We start from the raw sequence: 26347 nt of genomic DNA, 5'->3' as shown, positions 1-26347 counted from the left end.
TACATATGGCTCCTACCGAGAAGTTCAAATGCATTCAGCTGGGAGCTAGGGAGCCTTTTTTTTTTTTTTTTGGTCAGTCCCTCTTTGTTGGTATATAGTTATGCTCCTCCTAGTCACAGAGCAGAGCACTTTTATTCGAAGCCCCTTTGGGGGCTGAAATCTGTCATGTTCATTTTGAGGGCAGAAAAGTACCCCCTGCCCCATCCCAATACTTAAAGAAAAACATTATGTCCAATCTCTGACAGTAACCACAATCAGCTGATGCAGAAACAGATGCAATAAACCCTGTAACTGGTTCCACCCAGCCTGCCTCCGGGGATCAATTCCTCTTGAATGCCAGAGGTTAGAAGCAGCGTGGCTTCTATCCCTTGCAGTGCTCCTATTGATTTGTTAATCTTTTCTATTCTAACTCAGCATAGCCTTGTTATCCCTGTAAGCATCCAATCCTTCTCTCAATCCTGTTCAGCTCTATGCCTCCATGTCATCCCTTGGCAGTTCTCTATACCTGCTAGAGAGAGTGCTTTGAACAGTGAAAATACTGTGAGTAGCTAACTGCTGTACTTGAGCTCTCAAAGGAGTTTTTATACTTCCTCCACTGTCTGTGCATGAATTCCCATTAACGCTAACGGAAATTACACTCGAGCATCAGCTGCAGAACAGACCACACCTGGTGCTCCGCACTGTGTGACAGTGGGATTGTGCAGGATTAACATGAACGGAAGCGTAGAGGTAATTGAGGCTGCACCTCTGCTCTAATTGGTGTCTAATCACAGTGTAGACAGACCCTTTACCATCTCTGTTCTCTGGAAAAAGAAAAGGATTACTTGTGGCACCTTAGAGACTAACCAATTTATTTGAGCGTAAGCTTTCGTGAGCTACGAAAAGCTTATGCGCAGATAAATTGGTTAGTCTCTAAGGTGCCACAAGTACTCCTTTTTTCTTTTTGCGGATACAGACTAACACGGCTGCTACTCTGAAACCTGTTCTCTGGAAGCTTCCCCCAGGGCTTTTCTGCTTTTTGGGAGGAGACTCCCTCTTCCCCCCACCCTCCTTTCTCAGTTGTTGCAAGCAGCATGGAGCAACTGTCTCTCACAGGACAACCCTGTCTCTAGGGTCATGTTCATTGTCAGGGCTTCTGCTGGACTTTTTGATTCTTTTTTTTCTCCTTCCCTCACCAGTCACCCTGGGGTCTTTGGAGAAGATGTTTGTTTTGTTGCTCTTGCTATGTTCTGACTCTGACACCATGCTTGAGGACAGAGACCCAGGACACAGCATGAGGCTAAAGGAGCGAGTGCTTTATTTCCTGTCAATGCAGGCCTTTTAATACTGGGTTACAAAAGGCCCCCTGGTAGCCTCTGAAATGTAGTGGCTCTTAGCAGCATCCTAGCACTCCCTGCATTGCAGAGTCCTCTTTTCCCACCAACTGGTGTTTCTCTCCTCCCTGAAGCAGCTGCTACTGCAGCGCACTGATTGTATCCAAGATGGAGAGAGTGCACTTGTCTTCAAGGCCATCATTAATCAAGGCTGCCTCCTGAAGCAGACTTTGTGTGCCATTTCTGCAATATGCCAACATTGCCACAAGTTTTCACAGACGTGCAGTACACACAAGTTTGGTAGGGGGACTAATCAGAACAGTTGCCAATCAGACATTTGAGTGACACCTTCAGGTAAACACAGATGTCCGTTAAATCACTTCATTTCCAAGTTCTCACTCCTGCAGCCCTTACTCAGGCAAAAGTGAAGGTCTGGTACGTGGCTCGTAAATGACATACTGTTAAACGTCTTTCTTTACAGATTGGCTGAGGTTTTTATGGCATTTGGATGCAGCCAAACCAATACGGATGGAAATGCGTGGGAGTCGATGGGACTGCACATGTGCGTTAAGTTGAGCATGAGAATCCATCTTTTCAGGATTGGGACTGTAGTTGGGGGAAACTCCATCAAGGCTCTGACTACTGAATTATAAATCCAGTATCAAACTTATCCATCAAAGATGGAGAGAGAGAGGGGGAAACGAGGCAGTAAGAGCCATGGCCCAAGGCACCACATTTACTTTTAGGGATGCCTCTCCTTTTGTATTTTTGGCTTTCATAATTTGTTATTACTTCAGTGGGATTTGGGGACTGGAGAGGAGCGGCAGTAATAGGAAAGCTGTAGGCACATTCCAGCACAGCTGCCTTTTTCAAAGGAATAATTTTGTTCTGTGTTCGGCTCTTATTTATGCCTAGATCTGCATACGCTTCTCTAAAATGATATGCTCCAAATTCACCATAGACCGTCTGGTTCTTTCTTTGTGCTTCCGATACTGCAGTCACAACTCTCTTACATCTGGTATAATAGATGGAGATCTTTTTTTCCCCTCCTTCAGTTAGCACTGTACTTTTGTGTACTCAGTGCACATCCTGTTTGCATATGTTGATTTTATGTTCTTTCAGACAATGCTAAAGAGAGAATAAAAAATGTGAGAAGTTTTTGCCCCCTTTAAACCTGAGGAGGAAAAATACAACTTCTCTTTTTTGTGAGACTCACTGCCTCCAATGTACTGCAAAGTCTAAAACTTTTTTCTAGCAGTGCCTATGCAGTCATGGAATATTTACCACTACATATACCAGAGTATAAGCTAATACATACACACTGTAAGATTACTCCTTAATTTAAGTGAAAATTCTCTGTATTAGCAAAGGGATTTATATAGGATTATTTACAAAAGACAGAGCAACCACTTCGGGTGTTTATAATTACCCAATTTTAGACCATACCCAGCTATGGCAGTGATCGTGCTATATGGACTCTCCTTTTGCAGTGATTAGAAGCACCACAAGTCAACACCATGTGAGTAACCTTTGGCCAGAAACATGGGCCTACATGCTAGAGTTTATGTAGCTGACTTTTGGCTTACCAATACTTCTCTCTCAACATTTCTCCCCATATTATCTGAGCTCTGCATATGTATTAAAAATGCATTGGAACAGAGCCAGGACACGTACTCACACTGAATTGTACCTTACACCTCAAGAGGTCTCATTTAAACCAACAAGATAATTTTTGCATTAAGGTACTACTCCGTGTGTTAGAAACAGCCAATTCCCAATTGTTGTTCACCTGGGAATTAGCCAGTTTCTTAAGGGTTAAACTGATAGTCCACAGACATCAGTCTACAGAGATAAGTCAGATAGCCTCCCTATTGTGTTTTAAAAACCACCGGCCTGATTTTTAAAAAGAAATTGCCCATAACTGCATACCTAATATGTATGCACAACCACCTACACCAATAGCCCGTTGCCCCATTTGTAGGCATCGTCATAATGAGTGAACACAGATTAGATACACATTTTGCACATGCAATTGTGAATTGACTTTTCTGTGAGAACATTAACAGCATAGTGATTTACAAAACCACTAAAACCATTCCTGATTACTGTCTCACCATTAGCACCATCAGTGTTTTGAGTTTTAAGATTGAAGGATTCAACAGGGATACATTATAATTAAAGCAGGTTGAAAATTTTCCATTGACATGTTTTATTTAGTTTATTTTTAACAGAGAATGGCTCTTGGACAAAAAGGAAATTTGTACAAAAACCCTTTTTCCTTTAAGTTTTTCAGGATTTTTGTCACAAACTATAACCAAAAAATTTAAACCAAACAAAATGTGGTTGTTGGTGTCTGAAAAATTAATTGATTTAGGTTTTTGCATGTTTAGTTTTTCAAACTAAATTTTTGGTGGGGATAAAGATCTTTTCCTGACTAGCTCTAATTATAAATTCATATAAACTACTGTTAAAATCTATATGCTAGTTTTTACAAACTCTGTATGACAGAGGGAGCAGAAAGTTATGATGCTTAAACTTGCCGGCAGCATTTTGCTGCTTCAAAAAGAAAATGAATTGTTGGCAAACTCTCTCCTAGCCAAAGTAAGATACCATTGGGAGGGTCTGATTTACTCACTTTGGCACGAAATGTTGTGGGGGAGGAAGAGGTTCAAGATCGATTTTTTTTTTTTTTTTTTTTTTTTTTTTTTTTTAAATCTAGAAATCCGTTCCATTCTGTCTTGACTACTTGATTCAACCTTTTTCAAAAGTGCCACCCAAGGAAGATTGCTTATCCTTTTACCAGTTTGGAGTGATGATTTGCTCCTTAAGTCTTCCTTAAAATCATGGATGTTTTTTTCATTTGACTTCCACAGAATTTTCACAGAACTAGGGGAGGTTTCAGACTGTACAGTTTGAACATGGGTATATTCTCAGGGAGGAAAAATTAGTGCCCTTCAGAGTGGGGCCAATCAGGAAGAGAAATGTGGGCCAGAATTAGGTTTGCATTTTTCCCCTCCCAGTTCCTATCTACTTTACAGATGGCAATCATCTGTTCCTGCGGCCAGTGATTTCACTGCCCTTCCAATGCAGGGCATATGTGTTAGGGACAATGTAAGTGGGAACACACCTGATTCAGGAAGGTGCACAAGCTTGGCAGATGAGGTATGCTCGAGGAGTTCTGCATCTTGAGTCTCCAGTCATTCATACATGGCTGCTGCTCAGCAGGAACTTTAAAAAGAAAAAAAAAGTGACATGAAGAGGAGAATCAAGGATTAGTAATAACAAAGGGAAGGAAAATAACTAATGGCAGAATCCTACATCTGCGGTCGCTTCAATCTTTGTTACCAAATCAGATAAGAAGTTGCTTTTCAAGGTCCAGGCTGTTGATTTTAGTTTTGCAGATTGCAGTGACCGTGGTGGCTCCATATGTCTGATAGCATCGGAGTCTTGAGAGACACACATGCTACACTGCACATTAATTAGGGGAAAAGATTAATTTATATAAAATGTAAGCGCCACTCTGAAAAAAATATTAGAAACTGGAGCAGAATAACTTAACTGCTCGAATAGGAAGAGATTTCCTAGCATTGATGTAAAATGATGCGATTAGTCTGGCTGTGTTTATAGTAGCACCAACTGGTGCCTCAGTGAGGTAGCTTAAGGGTATGTCATCATTTCTGTTGCAAACTTTTGTTTTTGGGCTTTAGAACTCCACGGGAGAAAGCCTGTTCCAGTCTACAAATTGGCATTTAAAGTCTCTGCCAAGCAGGACATCTATTTCTGCCTTTTATAGCTGGATTTTCAGTTCCAGCAGCATGTTTTAAAAAAAATCAGCAAAATACTGTGGAAGCATTATTGATGGAAGCTGTGACTGTATCCATTTAAAAGACTAGTTTTGACTGGAAAATGAGAATGTGGTGACTGCTTACTGTCAGTTAATAGGAAAACCTACGTTAAAAAATAAAAACGGCTCAAACTAAGTGAGTTCAAAAGTTCTGTCTTATCTACATACATGGCCCCATAACCATAGTATCTGTCTGAGGTATTGAGCCTTACCACATCCCACTTTAACTGAGGCATGGAGAGACAAAGTGGAAGCACATGGCAAAGAAGAGAATTTCACCTGGGCCTCCTGAGTAGACCTGGGTGAAATTTTTCGGCCCCAATATTGTTTTTGCCAAAAAAAAAAAAATAAAAATGCAATTTGAGTCAAACAAAACATTGAACAAGCCATATTGATTTCAGCTGATTGTTTTGGTTGAAAGCAAAAAGAAAAAATGTCCGAAATGTCAAACTGCCTTGATGTTTCTGAAACAGGACATCTGGATTTTTCAAACTACATTTGCCAAAGGGAATTAGGCTCCATTCACAAAAACCAAGGGGGAGATGGTGCTTCTGCTCTCTTATACTTAATAGTCTAATGATTAGGGCACTCACCTAGTGTGTGGGAGCCCAGGGTTAAATCTCCACTCTGAAGCGGGGACTTAAACCCACATCTCAGATGAGGCCCCTAGCCACTGGGCTATGGAATATGTCCATCTCTCTTGTGGAAGCAGGGACTGGAACCTAGGTGTCCCCTCTACCAGAGAGTACCCTGTTTTTGTTCTCTCTCTCTCTCGACTGTTTTTCTACTCCTCAATCGTTTTTGGGAATCTAGCCTTTCATTTCCTTTGCTTTTTTTTTAAAAGATGCCTGGAACAAAATGTTTCATTTCAGCTTGAACAAAACATTTGGTTTGAGCCCAACTTAAACTTTTTTCCAACTTTTTTTATTTCCCAAAATTTACTTTTGGCTTGATCCAAATAGATTTTTTTCTTTGATTTTTAACCCCCTCCCCCCCCTCCCCCCCGAACTGCAAGTGAACTGAAAAATCAGTTCTGGGACTCTGGCTAGCACCTTACCCATTGGATCATTCTCCTTCCCTCTGTTGATCCTTACAGTGCATAGCAATTACTTTGAAGATTAATACCAATTAGTATTATTATAAAAGTGCTATACAATAATCCACATGGCATCCCTGTGGATGGTAGGAAAGTACTGTTAAGTTTTAATTGTTTGTCAGGAGGTTGGGGAACAAACAGTGTGTATTCCTGAGGTAACCTAACAGGGCTGTTTGCTGCTTTGATTTATTGGTTGAAACCAATTATTTTATGATGGTTTTTTTGCCGCTGGGTGGTCAGTCATCATTTGCAATTATCAGTCTAATTAATTTCTAGGACTCCCAGGACTTTTTACACAGGCTTTCTTCATTGTTATTTAAATCTAAAGATACAATAATATCCCTATTTTTGCAAATGGTTCAACAGAGAGATTAAATGACTTGCTCCGCAAACACTGATAGAAAAAGGGCTCAGGATTCCATGGTTTCCAGTCCTGTGCATCATCCATTAGATCACACTGCCTTCCCCCTTTCCCCATAGATCCATAAAATATAATGGTTACTGGAGGTTCTACCCTGAAAATATTCAGTGGGAAGGAAGTATACATTGTAGTGGATTCATAGCACAGTTTGCCTCTGACTTTTTCCAAGGGAACTAGAGAGATGACCCGTAACTTTCTTCAGCTCCACATAGTAACCTTTTAGCGTACAATGTACCATGCTCTTCACACATGAAAGCAAGTAACATAATGTCTTGGAAGCCATGTCATGTCAGCACTAATAAACTTCATGAGACTGTGCTTTATTTTTCACCCAAAGAAAAACAGAGAAAAATACATAAGGTGATATTATATGCCTGACTTAACCTGCAGACAAATAAGGGAAGCACAAGTTGAGATGGAAACTCTTTGCTTGACCCATTTTCTTGTCCTAAATATTTTGGGAGGTCTCAAAACAATGGGCAGTTTTAGCTGTAACATCCGCTGCATTACAGAGGTCTGCATGTAGGTTAAAGAGCAAGCCCATTTACAGTGCATACAGAAGATAGCTACTTAATCTGTTCAGCGGCAAACTTAACATTCTTCCTATCAAAATATCTCACATGGGGCTGATATACAGGGCTTGCACAGGAATTCTAGTTCATAGCTGTCATTTTCTCTTCCTCCCTTTTACCGTCCTTCTCTTCTCTTTTTTTTATTTATGACCCCATGCTCTGACCCTTTTCTTCTTGACTCCGCCCTTCAATTTCTTTGTATCACTATCCCCTCCACTTCTCCTTGCCCCTTTGTAGCCTTTTTTCTATTTTGCGTGTTTTTGTGCATGTCAGACCTCAGCCATAACATTGCATCAGTGTGGTCTTGCCATTTATTTCCTTGTTATTGTTTTATGTAGTTCTTTAAAGGAAAAGTGTGTGTGTGTGAGAGAGACTGCAGTGTTAAATACATGTCTGTGTTAATGTGTGGTGTAGGATAGACCCGCTCATGTGGTTTTGGCTGAAATCATGACGTGTGGAGAAAAAATGGGTGCAATTTGTTGAGCTTCAAAGTATGTTGGGCGTTTGCACTAGACGGGGTCCAAACTCTCTGGAGTGTTAAAAGATGGAACTGGACCCTGATTCAACATCCTGAGCCTATTTCTAACTTGTAGCTTAAGTGAATCCATTCCCAAGTTGATGGAACTGTGGTCCAGCTAACTAGTTTAATTAGCCAATCTAACAGAGCATGACAGGGCAGAGGCCATTTTGTTAGCAAGCAGTAAAGCTGTTGACTCGGTGGGTTCCTACTGAAGGTGGTGGTTAAACGGTTCAATAACTGTTTCCTGTGAGTCAGAAGAAAGGAACATTAGAGGACCCGTTTCCAATTGATTCATACTCTATCCAAATTGGAGCAGCCATGCCTAGTTAAAACCACAAAGCGAATAGATTGAAATAGTGATTTGTAGCATCTTCCAAACAGTGAGATCTGGTGCCAAAATGGCTGGTTTTTTATTTATTTATTTTTTATTTTAACCATTCTGCTGTTAAAAGCGAATACGATAAAACAGCAATGCATAACACTCTTTATATCCATCAGCAGGCGCATACCTAGACCCCAGTCCTGCAGTCAAATCCTTGTGGGTGGAACCATGCAAAGCTAATTGCAGGATCAAGGTCCAGTGTAAAGGGAGTATATGCTGTCATTGACATCAATTCCCAACAAGGACAGTGCTTTTAATCCCCCTTTCAACAGACTGTAAATATTAGCATTACGTATTTATTAAGCAAGCAAATCCCTGTTTAAAAAATCCCTGTTAAAGTGCAATTCTGCTCTGAAAAGTGATTGTGGAACAATAGCATCCTGGGGTTCAACTTTGATTCTGTGACTCTAGGTCAGATGTGCTTAATTTGTAATACAAGTTGGGTTCTTTTCTTTTCACACCAGTAATAGAGGCACTGCAGGTGAAGGTAAGCTCGGAGAGTCTGCTCCTGCCCCCATGTAAATCAGTAGTAAGGCTCCCGTTGATTTCTGGGAGATGGATCATGTCCCAGTTCTGTTAATGATGTGCATGCAGGAATAGCATCCAAATCACTTTTTAAACTGTTGGCTCTGCAGTACTAATAGGAAGCAGTAAAACCTTCGAGTCACTAAAGATATGACTGAATATACACAAGGGGTGAAATTCACTTTCCATTGCAGTCAGTGGCAAAACTCAACCCCCATGGACTTCAATGGGGTCAGAATTTTGCCCAAGGAGCTATGCTGAGTAAAATTTACCATTGTTGGAAATCACTTTTCAGAGGAAAAATGCAACAAAAACGAATACCCACAGAAATACTCCCGAGGAAGAGAAGAATAGGAAGAAAAGACACCTGGACTTGACCGAACCCACTCTCTCCCATGTGATGGACGTGGGGCTGCCTGTAATCATTTAGGAATATTATATGTTCCATTACTTTGCGTGATTATTATTGTGGTGTTTGCTGTGTGGATATAACGGGTTAATTCAGGCGGAAGTTGACTGCACAGATGCTAGAAGGGAAACAATGATCTGGCACAGCTGTTCTACAGGCACCTGAGACAATGCAGAAAACGAACGTCTTTGAAGTCTATCCCCATCCCCCAAATGAGCGGCCCAAACTGGTTTAACCAGGTGCAAGAGTCACAGGAGAAAACAAAGGACTTGGCTCTGCTTATAAAGGGATGTGCTCCCTGAAGCGGGGGAGGGTGGGCGTTGAGCTAAGGGCTGAATTAAGATTGGGATGTCTGGAATAAAATAGGCTGACTTAGGTTTCTAGGTAAGATAGATATACGTGTAGCTTCTTTATTGTATTAAAATCCTTTTCCCCCCCCCCCCCCTTTCGTGATGCTTTGTTCCTACTGTTAAGAGTAAACAGTACTTTGTTTGGGTCATGGGTCACAGCACCCAAAGGGAAGAGTTGTAGGTGCCCGAACCTAGCTCATCTTGCTGAGAAATCCTGGATGGCGCACGGGGCAGGAGCCCAGGGACCCATTCTAAGAGTGGAGACTGATGGGATTCCATCCCCATAAGAGGTGAAGGCAAGAGGTGAAGGTATTCTCTTCCAACTCATGAGGGATGCTGGGGAGGGGTCAAAGGAGCAGCTAGCCCTGTAACCATGACAACCTAGTATCACGTCTTCTAGATTTTAAATGTGTGTCAGTTGTCTTTTTAAAACATGACCTGCAACATTTCCCCATGTTGAAATAAGTTGTCACATTCTGCATTTAATATATCGGGTTTCTGGCACAAAGGTTTATGCATGTCCATGTCACCCAGAATTTACCTTTCCATCATATGAAAGGTAAGGGCTAGATTCACTGGTATGCCCTGGCTGCTTTGCGCTGCTCCAGTGACGCACATCAGACTCTCTACTGATGGATCTGACCCTAAATGGTTTGCATTTAATAATGCAACTGAGATCCACTTCTTAAAGTTTGTTTTCTTTACTGTAGATTCAGATTCCAAAGCCAGAAGGGATCTATGTGATTATCTAGTCTGACCGCCTGTATAACACAGGCCAGAGACCTGCCCCAAAATCATTCCTACAGATGATCTTCTAGAAGAACATCCAATCTTGATTTAAAAATTGTCAGTGACAGAGAATCTACCACAACCCTGGGTAAATTGTTCCATTGGCTAATTACTTTCACTGTTAAAAATATGTGGCCTATTTTCACTCTGAGTTTGTCTACCTTCCACTTCCAACCATTGGATTGTGTTATACCTATCTCTAGTAGATTGAAGAGCTCATTATTAAATATTTGTTCCCCATATGGATACTTGGACTGTAATCAAGTTGCCCCTTAACCTTCTCTTTGTTACGCTAAATAGACTGAGCTTCTTGAGACTGTCGCTGTAAGGCAGGTTTTCTAATCCTTTAATCATTCTCTTGGCTCTTCTGTGAACCCTCCTCAATTTATCAACATCTTTCTTGAATTGTGGGCACCAAAACTGGATAGAGTGTTTCAGCAACAGTCTCACCAGTGTCAAATATAGAGGTAAAATAATATCTCTACTCCTACTTGAGATTCCCCTCTTTATGCATCCCAGAATTGCATTAGCTCTTTGGGCCACACACACTAACACTGGGAACTCATGGTCAGCTCATTATCCATGACTCCCAAATCTTTTTCAGAGTCACTGCTTCTCAGGATAGTTTCCCATTGTGTAAGTAGGGCCTACATTCTTTGTTCCCAGATGTATACGTTTACAATTAGCTGTGCTAAAACACACATTGTTTGCTTGTACCCAGTTTACCAAGGGATCCAGACACTCTGAATCAGTGACCTGTCCTCCTCATTATTTACTACTCCCCCAATTTGTGTCATTTTGCAAACTTTATCAGTGATAACTTTAACTTTTTTCTTCCATGTCACTGATAAATAGTTAAATAATTTAGGTCCAAGAACCAATCTCTGTGGGACCCACTGGAGACACCAACCTGATGATGGTTCCCTTTTACAATTACATTTTGAGACTTATAGTTAGCCAATCTTTAATCCATTTAACTTGTGCCATGTTAATGTTGTTTCATTCTAGTTTTTTAATCAAAATGTTGTGTAGTATCAAGTCAAATGCCTTACAGAAGTCTAAGTATATTACATCAACACTATTACTTTTATCAACCAAACTTGTATTCTCTTCCAAGTAAGATATCAAGTTAGTTTGACAGGATGTGTTCTGTATAAACCCAGGTTGAATTGCATTAATTACTTGGGTCATCCCATTTACCCTTTATAAAAACTGGCACAATATTAGCTTTTTTCCCAGTCTTCTGGAACTTCCTCAGTGTTCCAAGTCTTATTGAAAATCAAAATTAACAGTCCAGCAAACTCCACAACCAGCTCTTTTAAAACTCTTGGATGCAAGTTATGCGGACCTGCTGATTTAAAAATATCTGACTTTTAGTAGCTTCTGTTTAACACCCTGCAGAGATATTAATGGAATGGAAAGAGTGTTGTCATTGCCATCTGAGTCTGCATCATCTGTTTTTCCCCCAAATACAGAACAGAAATACTTATTGAGAGATCATGAGCCAGGTTTTATTACATCGAAAATAACTCCTCATTTGAATAGTTAAATGAGATGACACCATGTTCACTTCTTTCACCAACTGTACAGCCGGTTGGTGTGGCCATTTACAAGAATAACTAGGCTTTGCAGATCAAGTGGCATCTGTGTTCTTGGGGCCCAATCCCATGCCCAATGAAGAGAGTTGGAAGACTTCCATTGACTCCATTGGGCTTTGGATCAGGCCCCTTGTGGGCTCTATAGGGAGATGTGCTGATGACTCTGAAGCTGCTCCTAGATTAATTATGTGATTGGGCTGCTGCCAGTAACTTAAGATGCCTCATTCTTCTGACCATCAATTTATTTTGGCTTATCTAGAGTTATGAACTATTTTCAGTCTTAGAATACTGTTGTGAGCCAGTTCTTTGATGTAACGTGTGGATCTTTTATGATTAAAAAGGAGAATTTCCAATGTCTAATTGGCTTTATATTCAAATCTACATAGTGCTCCTAATTAGAGTTCAGCAAAAAAATAAAAGTTTGGTGGCACTGAAACATTTAGCAAATTTATGTCAATTTTACCAAATTGCTTGTTTTGGGGAGAAAAAAATCTGAAAAAATAAAAATATTTTAAAAATGATTTTTTTTTCAGTTTGAAATGACTGTTTGTTTCAAAATTTCCTTTTAATTTTACTTTAAACTGCAAAAATATTTTAGAATACCCAAAATAAAAAACAAACTCTGTTTTATCAAACAAAATATTTTATTTGACCTGAAATGGGGGGGGTTGTGTGTGTAGCTTTTTGGTTTTGGTGGGGGTGTCTTTTTTTTATTTTTGGGGGAGGGGGTGCTCATCAAAAAAATTAATTTTCTTTTTTGGTCTGACCCAAAACAAAGTTTTAGTCCACTTTTTGAAATTGCCAACAAACTGAAAAAATCCATATTTGCCCAAGTCTACTCCTTGTATTTGTTCTATCCTGATATTCTGCCATGCTCTTTAGTATTTGCATATGAAAAAAATGCCAAATTAAATATTTTCTGCAGTGCCTGTAAAAGGCCTTTGGCATGCATTGTAAAGTAGCAAGTATATCTGGAATAAGCAATGCTAGGCATAAAAACATGCTTTTCATTGTCTTAAGAGTTCCATTAGCGGATTCAGAACGCTGAGGGTAGCATTTAGCCAAATTGTTTGACACCAGAATTATACTTCCTTATGTGTATTCACCTTTAGTTCATTATATGAATTTATTTTTCTTTATTGGTTTTGAAAGTGTCACTGCTCAGTGAATTGGACAGCTTGGTTTGACAGCAGGACATGTCATATTTCTTTCTAAATTAACTTAGCACTAAGTAATGTTTTGCCTTCCTCTAAGATCAAAGGTATGTTTTTTATTAATCAGTTAAAGCTAGAAAGCCTATGTTTGCAAGATGAGTATGCAGTAGAATAACATACTGGCTCTCTGCCGTATTTGTCCATAACTCATTTTAGTAATGGTTTACTTAGGTTCCAGCTTTTTATTTAAAAAATGTAAAACTGGGGGGAAGTTCACACTTACTGACCACTGAGTAGTGTCTTGGTGTAACACTGACATACCCCAGGTAGGATTGAACCTGGGACCTCTGGAGCTAAAAGCCTCTTGCCCCTTAGCTAAGGCTGGAGCAGACTCATTTGGACTGAATGGTGGGTTCGTTATGGGCAGAAAAGAATGGGTGTCAGAGGAGATGCATCAGGCAGTCACCCCTGTTTGAACCCAGGCCTATATCAAACACCATAAATGTGTGGCATGAACTGATCCAGCCTCTGCCAAGAGAGAACTAGAGGCTGTTCTCAGGTGCTGATCCCTCCTCTACTTATGTGCTGCTTTGGGAGATCCCAAGTGACGGTTATGGCATGGACAGCCTCACAGAGAGGAAATGGGCAGCTAGAGAAGACTTCCCTGTGTATTGTAACCTCCTTGGGGGCAAGGGCCATGTTTTCCTCTTCTCTTTTTGCAGCACTGAGCACACTAATGGCATTCGAGAAGCAGTAATAGCAATAACGATGTATGTAGCCTGTATAACATGGAAAAACCCCACACAGGATTCTGACTAGCGAAAAAGAGAGATGCGCAAGTTGTGAAACTACCCTTGTTGGTGTAAAGGTAACGAGAGAGCTGTTAAGAGGCTGTTTTTCTGTATGCTAATCTATGGTACATTAACTGTGTGGCTCCTGTCTAGCCACTCGAGGGACAGCATATGGAGGTTTGAGTATTCTGCTGTGGGTGCGTTATTGGATGTGGTCCTTTAGCTCAAGCAGTACAGAATTATGCTTTTAGATCCAAGGATCTAAGGTTCAGTCCCTGCAAGTGACCTATCCAAGATACCATTGCTATATTTTTCTACAGTTCACATTGAATAATATTTTAAAACCATAGAAGGAAGAAAATGAACCTTGTCTGTGTGATGCCCAAAGAGACTCCAATCCAGTGTTAGGCACAGCATTGTTGTTCAACAGCACAGTGAGTAATGGAATTGCAAACAGTGACCAATTGCTGCTTGTGAAAAATATTGTTTGGGGTTTGACCATGAGGGATCTTCCTTGCTAAGAAATACAGCAAACGAAGAGCCTCCATTGCTCACTGATAATATCAGAGATGGTAAAGAATGCTGGGCAAAGATTAAGAAGCTGCTACTGTGCTAGACCGGTGGCCTAGTTTGGCGTGCTTTGTGCTGCTGTGGAGGCAGATGTGGCCAGCCTCACACTTTGCAGGCAGAGTTTTCTACCCCTCTGGTCTTGTGAGTTTTCTACCCCTCTGGTCTTGTGAGTTTTCTACCCCTCTGGTCTTGTGAGTTTTTTGTCATGCTGTCAAGTGTGAGATTAAGTCAGCTTGCAAGCTGCTAGATCAGTGCAGGCCTGCAGCTCATTAAGGACCCAGCTGGTGCTTGAGGTGCTTGTGCCTAAAACCGGACTGTGGGAGAACATGAATTCCTGCTGCCTGGGGTGGAACAGTACTTAATAGAGTTCCTTGAAGGCCCTATATCACTATGGCACTTAATCCGAGCATTGCTGGTGGGCTCGGTCAGCAGTGTGTGAGCTGATCCAGACTATGAAGCAGGCGACTGAATCCCTGCTAATAAAATGACATAGGGCTTGATCCCACATGTGTGCTTGGCTTTACTTCTCTACCAGAAAGCAGCACTTTGTGGAGCTAGCAAACAAACTAGCCCAGCCATAAGAGGCTAGGGACGGTAGTAGACATGTTTGTGGAATAACGCCTGCCAGCTGATCAAGAAGAAATGCTGATAGGCTCTAGGCAGAGTCCAGTCCTGTCTTCGGGTGGGGATGACGATGGAGAGTGGGGTGCATCAGCACAGGGAAGGAGCGGGACTGGCTTTCACTGTCTAATGCTGTGGTCATAGAGCCAGTTCGGCTCCCAGCTCCTTTTGGCTTGCTGCATTGTTGCAGAAAAAACGTTATGTGGATTTGTTCCCTAAATCAGAGCTGCCCAGTGGAAGCGTTAGTGACCTGGGACAACATGGCAGAATCACCGAGACCGCAGATGCTGTGCAACAACAGTACACAGCATGCTGCATGCAAGCTCTAAAGGGGCAACCCAATGCTTGAGTTAGACAGGTCTTTGGCAGCTCCTGGGAGCGATGCTTATACCCTACCCTAGCCCTGCCACTGTGGTGTCCCTAAGACAATACTTTACTGGGCCTGCCAACAACCCCTGAAAGCCCAGGCTAATTCCTAGCCAGGATTCAGCTGCAGCCCAGGGAAGAACTACCAGCTGAGAGCTAATTAAGCATAATTGGGCCTATGAAGGGTGTTTGCCTCAGTGAGAGATGGGGGCTTGTGCTGAAGAGAATTGAGGATGAGGTAGTTTGGAGAAAGCTCAAAGGTATCCTGCATGACCTGTATATATATTTTTTAAGTTTAGCTGCATTTTTTCCAAGTAGTAAAGACCTGTGGCAGCCTGGCATCAATGTGGATTAATTTAGCACCATCCACTTTAACCCTGCTTGGAGTGGGAGACTGTGTGTTTAAATCAGAGCCTCTGGTGAGCTTTCCTCTCTTGTTGCTCTGTCCCCTGGGTGTTGTGAAAATGAGAAATGCTGACTCTGGGGTTAAACCACTACTTGCTCTGGAGATGCAGGGCAGTTCTGAGCATGGAACTGCTACTGTGTGAGTTTTAAGCAAGCTCCTGTGTTTCTGGAGCAACAAGGATGTGCGATGTGTCATTTGACTAGATAAAGAGCTGTGAGGTCAGAAAAATAACACTTCATAGAATCATAGAATATCAGGGTTGGAAGGGACCCCAGAAGGTCATCTAGTCCAACCCCCTGCTCGAAGCAGGACCAATTCCCAGTTAAATCATCCCAGCCAGGGCTTTGTCAAGCCTGACCTTAAAAACCTCTAAGGAAGGAGATTCTACCACCTCCCTAGGTAACGCATTCCAGTGTTTCACCACCCTCTTAGTGAAAAAGTTTTTCCTAATATCCAATCTAAACCTCCCCCATTGCAACTTGAGACCATTACTCCTCGTTCTGTCATCTGCTACCATTGAGAACAGTCTAGAGCCATCCTCTTTGGAACCCCCTTTCAGGTAGTTGAAAGCAGCTATCAAATCCCCCCTCATTCTTCTCTTCTGCAGACTAAACAATCCCAGCTCCCTCAGCCTCTCCTCATAAGTCATGTGCTCTAGACCCCTAATCATTTTTGTTGCCCTTCGCTGGACTCTCTCCAATTTATCCACATCCTTCTTGTAGTGTGGGGCCCAAAACTGGACACAGTACTCCAGATGAGGCCTCACCAGTGTCGAATAGAGGGGAACGATCACGTCCCTCGATCTGCTCGCTATGCCCCTACTTATACATCCCAAAATGCCATTGGCCTTCTTGGCAACAAGGGCACACTGTTGACTCATATCCAGCTTCTCGTCCACTGTCACCCTAGGTCCTTTTCCGCAGAACTGCTGCCTAGCCATTCGGTCCCTAGTCTGTAGCGGTGCATTGGATTCTTCCATCCTAAGTGCAGGACCCTGCACTTATCCTTATTGAACCTCATCAGATTTCTTTTGGCCCAATCCTCCAATTTGTCTAGGTCCTTCTGTATCCTATCCCTCCCCTCCAGCGTATCTACCACTCCTCCCAGTTTAGTATCATCTGCAAATTTGCTGAGAGTGCAATCCACACCATCCTCCAGATCATTTATGAAGATATTGAACAAAACCGGCCCCAGGACCGACCCCTGGGGCACTCCACTTGACACCGGCTGCCAACTAGACATGGAGCCATTGATCACTACCCGTTGAGCCCGACAATCTAGCCAGCTTTCTACCCACCTTATAGTGCATTCATCTAGCCCATACTTCCTTAACTTGCTGACAAGAATACTGTGGGAGACCGTGTCAAAAGCTTTGCTAAAGTCAAGAAACAATACATCCACTGCTTTCCCTTCATCCACAGAACCAGTAATCTCATCATAAAAGGCGATTAGATTAGTCAGGCATGACCTTCCCTTGGTGAATCCATGCTGACTGTTCCTGATCACTTTCCTCTCATGTAAGTGCTTCAGGATTGATTCTTTGAGGACCTGCTCCATGATTTTTCCAGGGACTGAGGTGAGGCTGACTGGCCTGTAGTTCCCAGGATCCTCCTTCTTCCCTTTTTTAAAGATTGGCACTACATTAGCCTTTTTCCAGTCATCCGGGACTTCCCCCGTTCTCCACGAGTTTTCAAAGATAATGGCCAAGGGCTCTGCAATCACAGCCGCCAATTCCTTCAGCACTCTCGGATGTAACTCGTCCGGCCCCATGGACTTGTGCACGTCCAGCTTTTCTAAATAGTCCCTAACCACCTCTATCTCCACAGAGGGCTGGCCATCTCTTCCCCATTCTGTGATGCCCAGCGCAGCAGTCTGGGAGCTGACCTTGTTAGTGAAAACAGAGGCAAAAAAAGCATTGAGTACATTAGCTTTTTCCACATCCTCTGTCACTAGGTTGCCTCCCTCATTCAGTAAGGGGCCCACACTTTCCTTGGCTTTCTTCTTGTTGCCAACATACCTGAAGAAACCCTTCTTGTTACTCTTGACATCTCTTGCTAGCTGCAGCTCCAGGTGCGATTTGGCCCTCCTTATATCTTTCCTACATGCCCGAGCAATATTTTTATACTCTTCCCTGGTCATATGTCCAACCTTCCACTTCTTGTAAGCTTCTTTTTTATGTTTAAGATCCGCTAGGATTTCACCATTAAGCCAAGCTGGTCGCTTGCCATGTTTACTATTCTTTCGACTCATCGGGATGGTTTGTCCCTGTAACCTCAACAGGGATTCCTTGAAATACAGCCAGCTCTCCTGGACTCCCTTCCCCTTCATGATAGTCCCCCAGGGGATCCTACCCATCTGTTCCCTGAGGGAGTCGAAGTCTGCTTTCCTGAAGTCCAGGGTCCGTATCCTGCTGCTTACCTTTCTTCCCTGCGTCAGGATCCTGAACTCAACCAACTCATGGTCACTGCCTCCCAGATTCCCATCCACTTTTGCTTCCCCCACTAATTCTACCCGGTTTGTGAGCAGCAGGTCAAGAAAAGCGCCCCCCCCTAGTTGGCTCCCCTAGCACTTGCGCCAGAAAATTGTCCCCTACGCTTTCCAAAAACTTCCTGGATTGTCTATGCACCGCTGTATTGCTCTCCCAGCAGATATCAGGAAAATTAAAGTCACCCATGAGAATCAGCGCATGCGATCTAGTAGCTTCCGTGAGTTGCCGGAAGAAAGCCTCATCCACCTCATCCCCCTGGTCCGGTGGTCTATAGCAGACTCCCACCACTACATCACTCTTGTTGCACACACTTCTAAACTTAATCCAGAGACACTCAGGTTTTTCCACAGTTTCGTACCGGAGCTCTGAGCAGTCATACTGCTCCCTTACATACAGTGCTACTCCCCCACCTTTTCTGCCCTGCCTGTCCTTCCTGAACAGTTTATAACCATCCATGACTGTACTCCAGTCATGTGAGTTATCCCACCAAGTCTCTGTTATTCCAATCACGTCATAGTTCCTTGACATCACCAGGACCTCCAGTTCTCCCTGCTTGTTTCCAAGGCTTTGTGCATTTGTATATAAGCACTTGAGATAACCTGTTGATCGCCCCTCATTCCCAGTATGAGGCAGGAGCCCTCCCCTCACAGACATTCCTGCCTGTGCTTCCTCCCGGTATCCCGCTTTCCCACTTACCTCAGGGCTTTGGTCTCCTTCCCCCGGTGAACCTAGTTTAAAGCCCTCCTCACTAGGTTAGCCAGCCTGCTGGCAAAGATGCTCTTCCCTCTCTTCGTAAGATGGAGCCCGTCTCTGCCCAGCACTCCTCCTACTCCTAACTACTTGTTAGAAGCAAAGTGGGAGAGGTAATATCTTCTATTGGACCAACTTTGGTTGGTGAGAGAGACAAGCTTTTGAGCTACACAGAGCTCTTCCTCAGGTCTGGGAAAGGTACACCAAATGTCACAACTAAATACAAGGTGTAACAGATTGTAAAGCATAAGTAATTAACACACATTTGAAGAGATCATTAACACTTCTGCAGTCAGAAGACAAAAAAGAGGAGTCAGTGGCTTACAGATTGTAATAAACCATAAATCCAGTGTCTTTATTAAGACCATGATTTTTAGTGCCTAGCGAAGTTATGAACTTAAGCTCCCAGGATTGTCCATTTGAAGGTTTCCTTTCAGGGCAAGGCCTGAGAGGTCAGTGTGGGAGTGATCACCCTGTGAAAAGTGTTCACCCACAGGTGATAAAAAAATGATAAAAGACAAAAGCACCCTATGTGGGTTCATTCAAGAGCATAGTGATGTCTGGTTTCACTCACATAGTTACGTGGGTTTGCAGTGCACTGGATGAGGTACACCACATGGTGTGATAGTCATGTGTAGCTTCTGAGTGCTGGTCCCTATGTGTATTCCAGTATGTCCTCTGTACAGCTAACAAAACCAGAACTGCTTTTGTGTTGCAATTGGGGGCAGGCAGCACCTTTGAAATGCTGAGCAGTTCCTGGGAGCTGTTGAGTTTAGCAGGAGTCATAGGTTGCAAATGAGCCCAATTCTCCACTTGCACAGGGGAAGTTCTGTTGAAGTCCGTTGAGGATACTGTTGAGCCAGTGTGAGCGAGAGGAGTCCTGCTCGACAGGTACTGTGAACTCCCAGCGTCCCTAACATCTTGGATGGCAAAGCCCAAAGGAAGAAAGTGCAGCCCCATTTGTGTACACAATGTACATAAAGATCGTATTTATCAGCAGGATGTGGGCAGTTTGCAATGACATTGAAAAGGCAAGCTGACAGCACTGCATGTTTAACTTTGGTAAAATCAGGGCTCTTCTGGCACCAATTTGAAACAGCCATATTCTGCTGCTGGATTACCATATACCAAAGGGTTAGTAACCTGCTTCAGCAGCCAGCAGGGGCTGTGAATGCATGGAGTTATAACATGAAGTACACGCGAGAGAGATCATGACATCACCCTACAGGAAAAACTTGGGCCCTATGCAAATGCCAGCCTTTAGTTGGAGCTTCAACTTCCAACCATTGGATCTTGTTATACCTTTTTGCCTGCTAGATTGAAGTGTCCACTGTCAAATATTTGTTCCCCAAGTAGATGCTTACAGACTGATCAAGTCGCACCTTAACCTTCTCTTCGTTAGGCTAAATAGCAAGGATGATTTAGGATGATTGGTTGTGACTGTGACAGAGAATGTGAGAACTAGAAAGACAAAAGAAGCAAATCTCCTTGTCAGCATACGCAGACACAGTGCTGCTGCTGAAATATGCTCTACCACAGACTTTGTGTAGAGAAATGGACATGCCAACTTGGTATCGCTGGAAAGACATATAGTGTCTGTCAGAAATGGAAGCTCTTCAGCACTGTAGTGGGGTGTACCAGACCCTCTGAGGCTTCCTGCTGGTGACCTCATGGCCCTGCCACACTCTGCCCCAGAAAGGGGCAGTGGAGAGGGTTCTCCAAGCTGACTAGAGTGGCTGTGTGGGACACAGCCAATCAGGGCCGAGCAGGCTAGTATAAGAAGAGCTGCAGGGTCAGTGAGGTCAGTTCCTTGCTGGAGCTGGAGGCGTGTAGGTGCTGGCTGACTGTGGGAGTTTCAGGACCTGGGACAGAGCAGTGCCGGTAGAAGCCAGGGAGAGCCAGAAGGCATTCTGGGGTGGTTGCTGGCACTAAATCAGGTCAAGGCCCTGAGATTTGGGAATGAAGACCTGCTTCCTGTTGTTACTGCACCTGTCTGGCTGCTGGGAAAATAACCAAGCAGTGCACATGGAGTCTGCGGCAACAGACAGTTCAGCTCTCTGTAATCCCTCATTTTGATCCTTTGCAGCCTGCTGCAAGGCATGCAGGGTGGTGGTGACACAATGCAGGTGCGAGGGGTAGCTCTTTGTGGGTGCAGTTCATGAAAACCACTAGGCATGGTCCTATGCACCGAGCCGTCGTAAATCTCAGTCCCCCTGCCAGCCTGCTGCTTTATGGATGGGCTCATGGGATGAAAAAGCTGGGGGGGGGGGCCACTGTGTGAGTGAAATGGACATGTCTGATTAGATGCAGACCTAGGCAAAATCCTCATCATTCTAATGAGGCTTTAGCTCCACTGCCCTCACTGGCCTTATTCCTAAAACTTGGTGGTAGTGCAGCAGAGCTCTCTGTAATGCAGGATTGAACACCCTGAAGAACAGACCTCACACCTGCCTGCGGGTCACGCTCTGTGAGGCTGTATCAAAAACCCAGTTTCTGTCTGCCCGGGATAACTGCATAGGTTCCTGGCCCAAGCAGGACACTCCCCTTCCCCCCAACCCTAGGTCATCTGCAGCTGAGGCCAGATGTGAAGGATGCTCAGCACCCACCCATTCCCATTGTGGCCCACAGTGTGCTATGCTGACTCGAAAATCTGGCCCTGTGTGTCACTAGGAAATCCAGTACTAAATCCAGTACTAAACCATATCAGCTCCTTTGCTTGAATTTCTCTCACATTGTGATTCTGTTACAAGCACCACAAATAATGATGCTCTCCTGTAACTCAGTACTGCATTTTACCTGATAGTTGTTGTTGCATTATTTTCTGTAGGGATTGCAGCATCTCATGGATACGTGACAATAAAGAGCATGTCATAATGTGGCTTTTCAATTGCACCATGCCGCATACTGTAGGTTGTGGCCTTCCAGATTTGAATAGCCGTGTGCTTTTGGTGTCAGTGTGGGGACAGGCCATTAAATACTGCTACTTCCTCTGACCTCTTGTATGCAATAATTTTCATTCTGCTTACACTCACACATAGAGCTCTGAAACTGTTTTTAAAACAAAGGTAAAAGCTGCAGAGCTTGGATCTAGGACTGAACTTCCCCGAAACTTGTGGCAGTTTAGATCTATGCTCTTGGTTTGTGCTCCATCTGTATTATAGATTCTTTTTAATTGATATCAGTAATTTTATATTATTGTTTTATCACTTGCCCATAGTGATAAATGAACACTACCCATTCTGCAGTAGAGCCAGCTTGTAGTGAACTCAAATATAGTAACTCCATGTATAGTGAGGCATCTTGGAAGAGAAGTCCTGGATTGGTTGAACAGATTGCAAGGTGCAATATGTAATTCTGCTTGCAGGAAAGCTATTTTTTAAAAAAAATTACTTCCCTTTATTATGGTTCTGCTATGGATGAGTGTCCACCATTCATTGAGTTGTGACCCACAACTCTTCAACGTATGACCCCAAATCAGTGTTATGGCCCTGTGTGGCAGGTTTTGCATTTGATTTTCTCAATCAACTAAAAGCTGCGTAAAAATCACATGTAGTCAGAGCTTCTAGCTGATTAGTCATCCTATGCAGAATTCTCCACATTTCATTACGGTCTGCTTAAGCTGAACACATGAAATTTCATTCTTGATATGCTTAATGCACACAGACACACATGTATAGCAAGTGCTCAGGGCTGAGTTGTTTCAACTGGGTCACCCACATCTCGTTTCTGGGGTCGCTAAGCAAGTGCGTAGGACTAAATGTGTGTATCTGGGCTAACTTGCTTTAGAGAAGATGGTAGGAAGGCCGCTCTTCTCAAACCTATAATCAATTCCATTTTTCCTGGATATGCATGTGTGGTTCCAAGATCCAAACTGGGCATTTGTACTTAAAATATTTTATAGCTAATATTTATTTTATTGCATCTCGTTCGAATCCGAAAATCAATTTATGCAAATCTGGCAATCTACAATATCTGTAAAATGAAGCAGTGGCTATTAGTGCTTTCCCTATCGCCATCCAATAATGCGAATGATCTAATGGCTGTGTGTGTTCGTAGTGGTAGTGAATGCTCCAAAAAGGAGTAATGAGGGGTGGAAAAGTGACAGAAGACTAATGAGTATGGTAATAAGAAAATTCAACTTGTCACTACTAAATATGGCCATCTATTTATTTCTCCTCTTACAATTCTGGCACACTTTTATAGAGCTACATTTGGATCCCATTAAATCTATTGAAGTTCCAACTAGTTCGGTGGGGTTGTACTGGTGCAACAGAGCATAACTTGACCCAAGTCCTGCCAAGATAGCATAGAACACGGATGTGAAAGTATTGATTTGCATTGGAATTGTTTCAGTGGAGCAGTTATTCTGTTTTAATGCCACTTGTAAGCACACTATGGAAGACAACTAAGTGAAAAATGTTTTTTGTATTGGCCTCTTCCAAGTCCTTACGGGGTCTGCTCAGCAAGATAGAGGTTATTTTTGTGTAGCTGATCATATTGCTATGAATAAATATACCAAAATAATGTATCTGGACCAGATTTCACAAAGCATTTAAATGTGCTTATTTTGAGCACAAGTGGCCACATGGAAATCAGTGGCACTACTCGTGCTTAAAGTTAAGCCTCTGCTTAAGTATTTAGCTGACTATGGACCTCAGTGTTCAAGTTGGGAATCTCTGAAGAGGCATGTTATAGGTTGGTTTAGATAGTGCTGCTGTTGAAATAAACCAAGGGCAGCAGATAGGTTTAGCAGATTCTTTTGTCTTCTCAAACTTAATGGGGTTCTGCTGCTCAGGCATGTTAAGCAATCTGATTCGGGAACTACAGACAACAGGACGGCTGCTCACATGCATACATGCTTTGCTGAATCAGGGCGTACATCCCATGCATTATTTGGTTCGACTTACCTGATCCTGGAGAATCTGGCATTAAGCCTGGGATGCTGGTTAGAATGTTTCTTTCCTGTCACCAACTTATGCGTTATTTTTTTCTGAATTAGTTAATGCCGATCTGAGCTGGGGGGGGGAGGGATTTCCACATACAATCCATAAAATTTTCAGAATGTTAATTTTTTCTGCCTTCTATACTAGAAGGTAGAAAATCCCACAGCCCTGCCCCATGCATGGCGTTAAAGGGTTATTGACAGCGGGAGGTCAGCAGCTGTCCAAATGGCAGTTAATTAGCTCTTTGCTAATAGAAGTTGCTAGAACCAAGCAGGAACAGCAGGGCAGAGATTTCCTTCATTTACAGTAATGATTTTGCCTTCCAGAAGGGCCTCGTGCAACAAAGCACTCTGCCGTCTGTAGGACCCAAATCTAGGGACTGAGCTCAGTCTCTAGAGCTGGGAATAATGTTGAGGAAGAATTCATCAAAAGATTTGATCTTGAAGTTATGGTGCTGGATTGGAAACTGGGGGGATCTGGGTTCAATTCCTGGCTCTGCCATGCATTCCCTGTGTGACAGTGGCCAAGTTGTTTAGGGCTGTCTGGGTTCAGATTTGACCTGGTCTAACTAGTACAGACTCCTGGGTGGACAGTTTGGTTTGAGCGTGCTTTATTTCAGTGGAGCTTAAACTTGTTCCTAACTTGTTCAATTTAAGCTGCACCAAAATAAGGTTGACTTAAACTGAAATGAGGGTTCACGCAGCCTTTTGCACCATCTTAAATCCAGTTTAAAGTCACACCTGTATTTAAGCTGGTGCAGCTCTGCATGTCAGCAAGCCCTCAATTGCCCCGTGCCTCAATTCTCCATATATAAAATGGGGATAATAATCCTTCCTCTCTCCCACTCCTTGCCTGTTTAGACTGTGAGCTCTTCAGGGCAATACAGGCACTGCCTTTTTCTGTGTGTTTGTAGCAGCAAGGGGACCTGGCATTTGATGGTTTCCTCTAGGTGCTGCTTTAATACAAATTAATAAATATGCCACAACTCAAGCTAACATTAAGCACCAAGGAACTGTGTCTGACAACCAACACAGGGAACTTGTGGTTGGGAGAATTTAAAAGGCGCACACACAAAATCAAATACCCAAAGTGTGGTCAACCCAGTTTTTCCTTTCCCTGTGTGGGTTGTGTTCAAACACATTCTCTTGTTTACTTAGGCTTATGGAAGATGAAATTCCTTCATCGGTCATCTGTTTCCTTGGCACTGCAAAATCTAAATCGAATATGAAAGCAATTTAATTTTCAGTTAGAAATTGACTTTTTCTTGATGATATTCATAGCTGTGGAAAGAGGAAAAGGATCAATAAACCAGTGCTATTTTGCAGCCTGGGGGGAAAAATGAGAACATTAAGGTGCTATTAAGCAACAGTGCACATGTGATGGGATTGAAAAAAGGGGGCCCTCCCTCCCCCCACAACTGTGTGCTTTAAAAAAAGAAACCCACAACTCTAATAAGGAAAATTCCAATGACGCCTTTACACTGCCCCCTGGAGTAATTAACAATGCATGAGATGAATGCTGTTAGTCTCCAGAAATGTCAGGCAACATCACTCACTTTGAAGGCAGTTCCACCAATCTCCTGTGTTCAGTGTGGAGCAGAAACTACTTTTGTTTTGTAGTAATTGAACAAATGAGCCTTTTGGAAATCACTGTGAGAGGCAATGTGCTACAAATTGAAAATTAATAAAAAAGTTCTCTGACAAAATTATCTAAAAAATACAAAACCAAACCAGTATGTGGCACTTCCCCCCCCCCCCCCCCCAAAATGCAACATGAAAAGTGAAGATGCAGCATGTCCAGTGCTGAGTTAGTGTATTTTCTAATCTCAGAATCTCTCTGCTCCAGGTACATCTTCCTCTGGTGTATCAGGATGTGTATTTGTCTGCTGAATTTTTCTTTTTTTTTTTATGGCTTTTCCTGGGTCCTAACCTCCATCTCTTGGTATAATTTCATTGTCCCTCACTGATGTTAATAACAGCTTCCAGTTTAGTATCATCTACAATTTTTAATCAATGTGCTGTTTGTTAATAATCTGGGGGAGGGGTAAAGAGTGGGATCCTCGAAGGTACATCGGCATCTAGGTCGTGGTTTTAGGCACTGCTGCAATTCCCCAAAGTTCCCACTCAACTGCCATCAAACTCTGTCAGCGCCTAACCTCACTTGGTACCTAAGGTGTTTGTGTGCGGGGCAGAGGGATGGTGGGAGAGGGTTTCCTCTGAGCATGCACACTGCAACCTCAATCTCGACACCCAGGTATCTGTCGCCTGCCGGAGTATGTGCAGTACTGCCTCCTGGTAGGCGTTCAGGCACTTATCTCCCACCTGTGCCCTGGAGTTATTACAAACCAGGGAAGAGAGGTGTTTGGCTCCCTAAGTCACATGCAGAGGCCTGATCCAGTAGGCATGTTCAGAGGCTGCCTGCCAGATCGGGTCTCACAAG

At 43.0% G+C, this 26347-nt stretch overlaps 1 protein-coding gene across 14 annotated transcripts in view; it reads left to right on the top strand.

Moving 5' to 3' along the window:
• Positions 1-26347, top strand: part of CADPS (calcium dependent secretion activator) — a 374509-nt gene that overhangs the window by 41524 nt on the left and 306638 nt on the right. The window lies entirely within an intron of this gene.

The sequence above is a fragment of the Natator depressus genome, chromosome 7 (assembly GCF_965152275.1).
Source record: "Natator depressus isolate rNatDep1 chromosome 7, rNatDep2.hap1, whole genome shotgun sequence".
Taxonomy (NCBI): domain Eukaryota; kingdom Metazoa; phylum Chordata; order Testudines; family Cheloniidae; genus Natator; species Natator depressus.
This window is presented reverse-complemented; position numbering and strand designations above follow the sequence as displayed.